This window comes from Scyliorhinus torazame, chromosome 24 (assembly GCF_047496885.1).
Source record: "Scyliorhinus torazame isolate Kashiwa2021f chromosome 24, sScyTor2.1, whole genome shotgun sequence".
Classification (NCBI taxonomy): Eukaryota; Metazoa; Chordata; class Chondrichthyes; order Carcharhiniformes; family Scyliorhinidae; genus Scyliorhinus; species Scyliorhinus torazame.
This window is the reverse complement of record NC_092730.1, coordinates 36,777,526-36,784,245: the sequence shown is the minus strand read 5'-3', so window position 1 is coordinate 36,784,245 and position 6,720 is coordinate 36,777,526. Positions and strand designations below refer to the sequence as shown.

The 6,720-nt window shown below is 44.9% G+C and overlaps 1 non-coding gene across 1 annotated transcript; it reads right to left on the bottom strand.

The window, feature by feature from the left end:
- Positions 1–5,217: 5,217 nt before the first annotated feature.
- Positions 5,218–5,290, bottom strand: trnak-cuu (transfer RNA lysine (anticodon CUU)). Its single transcript has one exon. It is a non-coding gene; the product is annotated as a tRNA-Lys (tRNA).
- Positions 5,291–6,720: the final 1,430 nt, after the last annotated feature.

The window sequence follows — 6,720 nt, the reverse complement described above, 5'->3', positions numbered from 1 at the left end:
TCCAATTTGAAAGAAAGAAGGTAGAATCAGATGTAAAGGTGTTACAGTTAAATAAAGGTAACTACAGGGGCATGAGGGAGGAACTGACGAAAATCGACTTGGAGCAGAGCCTAGTGGGAATGACAGTAGAACAGCAATGGCAGGAGTTTCTGGGAGTAATTGAGGACACAGCACAGAGGTTCATCCCAAAGAAAAGAAAGATTATCAGAGGGGGGATTCGGCAGCCATGACTGACAAAGGAAATTAGGGAATGCATCAAAGCAGAGAGAAAGCCTATAAATGTGGCAAAGAGTAGTGGGAAGTCAGGAGATTGGGAAGGCTACAAAAACAAACAGAGGATAACAAAGAGAGAAATAAGGAAAGAGAGGATCAAATATGAAGGTAGGCTAGCCAGTAATATTAGGAATGATAGTAAAAGTTTCTTTAAATACATTAAAAACAAACGGGAGGCAAAAGTTGACATTGGGCCGCTCCAAAATGACACTGGTAATCTAGTGATGGGAGACAAGGAAATAGCTGAGGAACTAAATAAGTACTTTGCGTCAGTCTTCACTGTAGAAGACATGAGTAAAAGCCCAACAATTCCGGAGAGTCAGGGGGCAGAGTTGAATATGGTAGCCATCAAAAAGGAGAAAGTGCTAGAGAAACTAAGAGGTCTAAAAATTGATAAATCTCCGGGCCCAGATGGGCTACATTCCAGAGTTCTAAAGGAGATTGCTGAAGAAATAGTGGAGGCGTTAGTTATGATCTTTCAAAAGTCACTGGAGTCAGGGAAAGTCCCAGAGGATTGGAAAATCGCTGTTGTAACCCCCTGTTCAAGAAGGGAACAAGGATAAAGATGGAGAACTATAGGCCAATTAGCCTAACCTCGGTTGTTGGCAAGATTCTAGAATCCATTGTTAAGGATGAGATTTCTAAATTCTTGGAAGTGCAGGGTCGGATTAGGACAAGTCAGCATGGATTTAGTAAGTGGAGGTCGTGCCTGACAAACCTGTTAGAGTTCTTTGAAGAGATAATAAATAGGTTTGACCAAGGAGACCCAATGGACGTTATCTATCTTGACTTCCAAAAGGCCTTTGATAAGGTGCCTCACGGGAGACTGCTGAGTAAAATAAGGGCCCATGGTATTCGAGGCAAGGTACTAACATGGATTGACGATTGGCTGTCAGGCAGAAGGCAGAGAGTTGGGATTAAAGGTTCTTTTTCGGAATGGCAACCGGTGACGAGTGGTGTCCCGCAGGGTTCAGTGTTGGGGCCACAGCTGTTCTCTTTATATATTAACGATCTAGATGACGGGACTGGGGGCATTCTGGCTAAGTTTGCCGATGATACAAAGATAGGTGGAGGGGCAGGTAGTATGGAGGAGGTGGGGAGGCTCCAGAAAGATTTAGACAGTTTAGGAGAGTGGTCCAAGAAATGGCTGATGAAATTCAGCGTGAGGTCTTGAACTTTGGAAAAAGGAATAGAGGCATGGACTATTTTCTAAACGGTGACAAAATTCATAATGCTGAAGTGCAAAGGGACTTGTGGGTCCTAGTCCAGGATTCTCTAAAGGTAAACTTGCAGGTTGAGTCCGTAATTAAGAAAGCAAATGCAATGTTGTCATTCATCTCAAGAGGCTTGGAATATAAAAGCAGGGATGTACTTCCGAAGCTTTACAAAGCATTAGTTAGGCCCCATTTAGAATACAAAACAAACAAAGATCAAAGAAATGTACAGCACAGGAACAGGCCCTTCGGCCCTCCAAGCCCGTGCCGACCATACTGCCCGACTAAGCTACAATCTTCTACACTTCCTGGGTCCGTATCCTTCTATTCCCATCCTATTCATATATTTGTCAAGATGCCCCTTAAATGTCCCTATCGTCCCTGCTTCCACTACCTCCTCCGGTAGTGAGTTCCAGGCACCCACTACCCTCTGCGTAAAATACTTGCCTCGTAAATCTACTCTAAACCTTGCCCCTCTCACCTTAAACCTATGCCCCCTAGTAATTGACCCCTCTACCCTGGGGAAAAGCCTCTGACTATCCACTCTGTCTATGCCCCTCATAATTTTGTAGACCTCTATCAGGTCGCCCCTCAACCTCCTTCGTTCCAGTGAGAACAAACCGAGTTTATTCAATCGCTCCTCATAGCTTATGCCCTCCATACCAGGCAACATTCTGGTAAATCTCTTCTGCACCCTCTCTAAAGCCTCCACATCCTTCTGGTAGTGTGGCGACCAGAATTGAACACTATACTCCAAGTGTGGCCTAACTAAGGTTCTATACAGCTGCAACATGACTTGCCAATTATTATACTCAATGCCCCGGCCAATGAAGGCAAGCATGCCGTATGCCTTCTTGACTACCTTCTCCACCTGTGTTGCCCCTTTCAATGACCTGTGGACCTGTACTCCTAGATCTCTTTGACTTTCAATACTCTTGAGGGTTCTACCATTCACTGTATATTCCCTACCTGCATTAGCCCTTCCAAAATGCATTACCTCACATTTGTCCGGATTAAACTCCATCTGCCATCTCTCCGCCCAAGTCTCCAGACAATCTAAATCCTGCTGTATCCTCTGACAGTCCTCATCGCTATCCGCAATTCCACCAACCTTTGTGTCGTCTGCAAACTTACTAATCAGACCAGTTACATTTTCCTACAAATCATTTATATATACTACAAAGAGCAAAGGTCCCAGCACTGATCCCTGTGGAACACCACTGGTCACAGCCCTCCAATTAGAAAAGCATCCCTCCATGGCTACCCTCTGCCTTCTATGGCCTAGCCAGTTCTGTATCCACCTTGCCAGTTCACCCCTGATCCCGTGTGACTTCACCTTTTGTAGTAGTCTACCATGAGGGACCTTGTCAAAGGCCTTACTGAAGTCCATATAGACAACATCTACTGCCCTACCTGCATCAATCATCTTAATGACCTCCTCGAAAAACTCTATCAAGTTAGTGAGACACGACCTCCCCTTACTGTGAGCAATTTTGGGCACCACACCTCAGGAAGGACATACTGGCACTGGAGCGGGTCCAGCGGAGATTCACACGGATGATCCCAGGAATGGTAGGCCTAACATACGATGAACGTCTGAGGATCCTGGGATTATATTCATTGGAGTTTAGGAGGTTGAGGGGAGATCTAATAGAAACTTACAAGATGATGAATGGCTTAGATAGGGTGGATGTAGGGAAGTTGTTTCCATTAGCAGGGGAGACTAGGACACGGGGGCACAGCCGTAGAATAAAAGGGAATCACTTTAGAACAGAGATGAGGAGAAATTTCTTCAGACAGAGAGTGGTGGGCCTGTGGAATTCATTGCCACAGAGGGCGGTGGAGGCCGGGACGTTGAGTGTCTTTAAGACAGAAGTTGATAAATTCTTGATTTCTCAAGGAATTAAGGGCTGTGGAGAGAGAGAGCGGGTAAATGGAGTTGAAATCAGCCATGATTGAATGGCGGAGTGGACTCGATGGGCCGAATGGCCTTACTTCCGCTCCTATTTCTTATGGTCTTATGGTCTTGTATTTAGCGGATTCGTCCATGACAAGACTGAAGAACGATCACTCGTCTATCCAATCGGTGAGGTCTGCCTCAGCGTGAGACAATATTAACAGAGTGAGAACCAGGTTAATTAGATTCAGATCACACGGTTACAATAGAACTGAATCAGGAAAACCCCGCCTTCGCAGCCTTGCCACTCGCCTGAGGTATCGTGATCCTCAGGTTAAATCACCATCAGTCAGATCTCACCGTCAACGGGGAAAGCAGCCTATGGTTATCAGGGACTGAAGCGACTTAATTTACTTTGGAACTGGATCAATTTATGATGTTTCCAGGATGCGACTTCCCTCAGACTGATCAAATGATTGGCAGCCGGAAAATTAGCGTCCATTGAGGAGTTACTGGTACCTGAGGCTTAGTTGGAGTATTGGTTTTAAAGGTTAATCATGAAATCCAGAGATGAAAAGCCGGGAAAGTGGGCATGAGGATCATCATGAAATCATTAAAATGTAAAAGGTGGCCATTCGGCCCATCGACTCTGCACCGACCCTCTGAAAGAGTCCCTATGCCCCAACCACATCCCTGTAACGCACTACCCAACTTTATAAACACAAAGGGGCAATTTAGCATGGGCATTCCACCTCACCCACACACATTTGGACGTGCGAGGAAATCGCAGCACCCGGAGGAAACCCATAGACACAGAAAAAAAGTGCAAACTCCATACAGTCAGTGACCAAAGGCTGGAATTGGACCCGGATCGCGGGCGCTGTGAGGTAGCCACTGTGACAACGTGCCACCGTATGAGGTCATAACACGTCATATATCAGATCAAGCATTATCTCATTGAAATACAGAGCACATTCGATAGGCTGAATGGTCTACTTCTGCTCCTCCGTCTTATACCCTGATATTGTGTAAATGTGTTCCGGTTCTTGTATAAAACTCTTGTTAAAACAACACAGACACCGTATGCCGACTGCATCTGATTATCTTGCGCAGAGAAGGCGATTGTGGAATACATGTCGTACCCATCAAACTCTGCTACTCACCTGACTGAGATTTGTTCTGTTTCTGTAAATCACAGGTAGTGTTCGCGAGTGGAGGGAACAGTCTGCACCTCAGTCTCTGGAACAGGTTGTGAGAGCAGGATGCCTTTATTATGAGTCAATGGCTGGTACTTTTTGTGGAATGCAGTCTCTATCAGACATTGGTACTGAATGTCAGTGTGGAAATATTTCTGTATCTGTCAATCATAATTACTGCTTGGGAAAAGTGAGATGAATCCGTAACATCATCACGGCTGTGACAGACAGAGAAAGACACAGAGAAATGCAGGAAGAGACTATCAGGACACACACACAATGACACACAGAAAAGGTGCCGATATGAAGAAACTCTTTTTTTCGGAAAATGTGTTTTCCGCTGTGCAACTGTGCTCTCTCTGTCGGAACCGTCACTCTGCTGGTGACAGATATTCACTGTGGTTGTGTCAAATCGTTCCCTGTTGTGTAAATGTGTTCCCAGTTGTGGAAATTGATCCGCCTAAAGCAGAACCTTTCTGCGCTATTACTGCGACGAAATTTCAATTCCAGATTTGTTAAATCTTGTCACCAAGGGTTAGTTCAGACCTCTGGATTCCCAGCCCAGCGACATAACCTTGCCTTCTTGTTGTGAAGACTGTTCATTCAGCATCAATCTTTACCGATAATAGTAAGGAAGCGCCCAACATGGGGCTCGAACCCACGACTCTGGGATTAAGAGTTCCATGCTCTACCGACTGAGCTAGCCGAGCTGGTGCTGCATTGCCCATTAAACCTCTTCTTGTGGAGAGTGGCTGCGGTGCTCATTCGGAGGGTAAGTAATGACTTGTTGGGCCGAATGGCTTTCTGCGCTGGAGAATCTACGATTCTATGAAGCAAGGAGGTTGATGCGTTCAAATGCTTCTGCTAAAATGTCCACTACTGACACCATGTAGAAATGGTCGTCTTTGAATCACTGGAAACCAAGGAGTTGTAATAAAAAAATAATTGATTTAATAATTGAGCAGCGGCTCCTGGCTTGTGCTCTGACCGCGATCCGGGGAGAATTGCAGGAATCCAGACACGTGATCATTTTAGTTGCGTCATCACGTGACCATTCGGTCTCCACTGGTCTCCCTCGGTGCTCTAATTTCTCGATTCATCATTTTAGTTTTCATCCAGACTGGGAAGTTTAGTGCTGCTGCATTTGAAAAGGAACATGAATTTCTAATATATTTCCAATGTAACTGATGTTGTTACACAAACTATTTAATCAGTGGAATTGTGCGTTTAGGGAACTCAGATTTTCGAATATCTGAAGGCTTCTTTCCAAATCGAATGGTTATTTTCCACAAGATTCAACCCCTCCTCACATAAACCCCGCGGACGCTTTGATCGCTTGAATGCAATGACTTCCTGGAGTGATTCCATGCCGGTTTTAGAATGTATTCTATCGACCAAATTACTGTTGAATGATGCAGCTGTGATGACCGAGTGGTCAAGTCGTTGGACTTCAAATCCAATAGCGTCCCCCCCCCCGCCCCCCCGCAGATTCGAGTGTGATTCGAAATGTTTGTTCAACTCCCCGGAAAAGCTGCCGGCTCGACAATGAATCGGAATTTCGGTTGGTTGTCTGTTAACGGTGTTAACATTTATCGAATTCAGTTTTTTAGAAAAACGTCCTTTTTGGAAACTAAACGAAACATAAAGATAAATGAGGAGTTCACACTCAAAGCAACAATCAATAAATAATAAAGTTTCCTGCAACGTTCGGAAGGAGAAGCAGCAACGGCAGCGAATGGAAACGTGGTTCGGTTTCATTCAGGTGAATGTATTTCTGGGTAAAAAGATCGTGGCAGAAATGGAACATTTTAAAAAAATATTTTCTTGTTCTCTTTCTGTTGTCTCTCTATATGTTTCTTTCTCTTTCCCTCACTCACTGTTTTTGTGCTTCTCCGGGGACTGATTGGATACACAGTGAAACTCAGCCCCATCTCATCCCAACTCTTTTGGACGAATACGTCCTGGTGATGGACGATCGTGAATCAGTGGAAGAATCGACAAACTATTCCATTCTTGCTCTGTAAGAAGTTCCATTCCTGGTTGTGAGGTGGCTCTGGGATAAAGGGATCGAGAGAGAACGAGTCTGACTCTTACTCTGCAAATCATTTCGTGCGCACTTGTACAAAGTGGATGTGTCTGA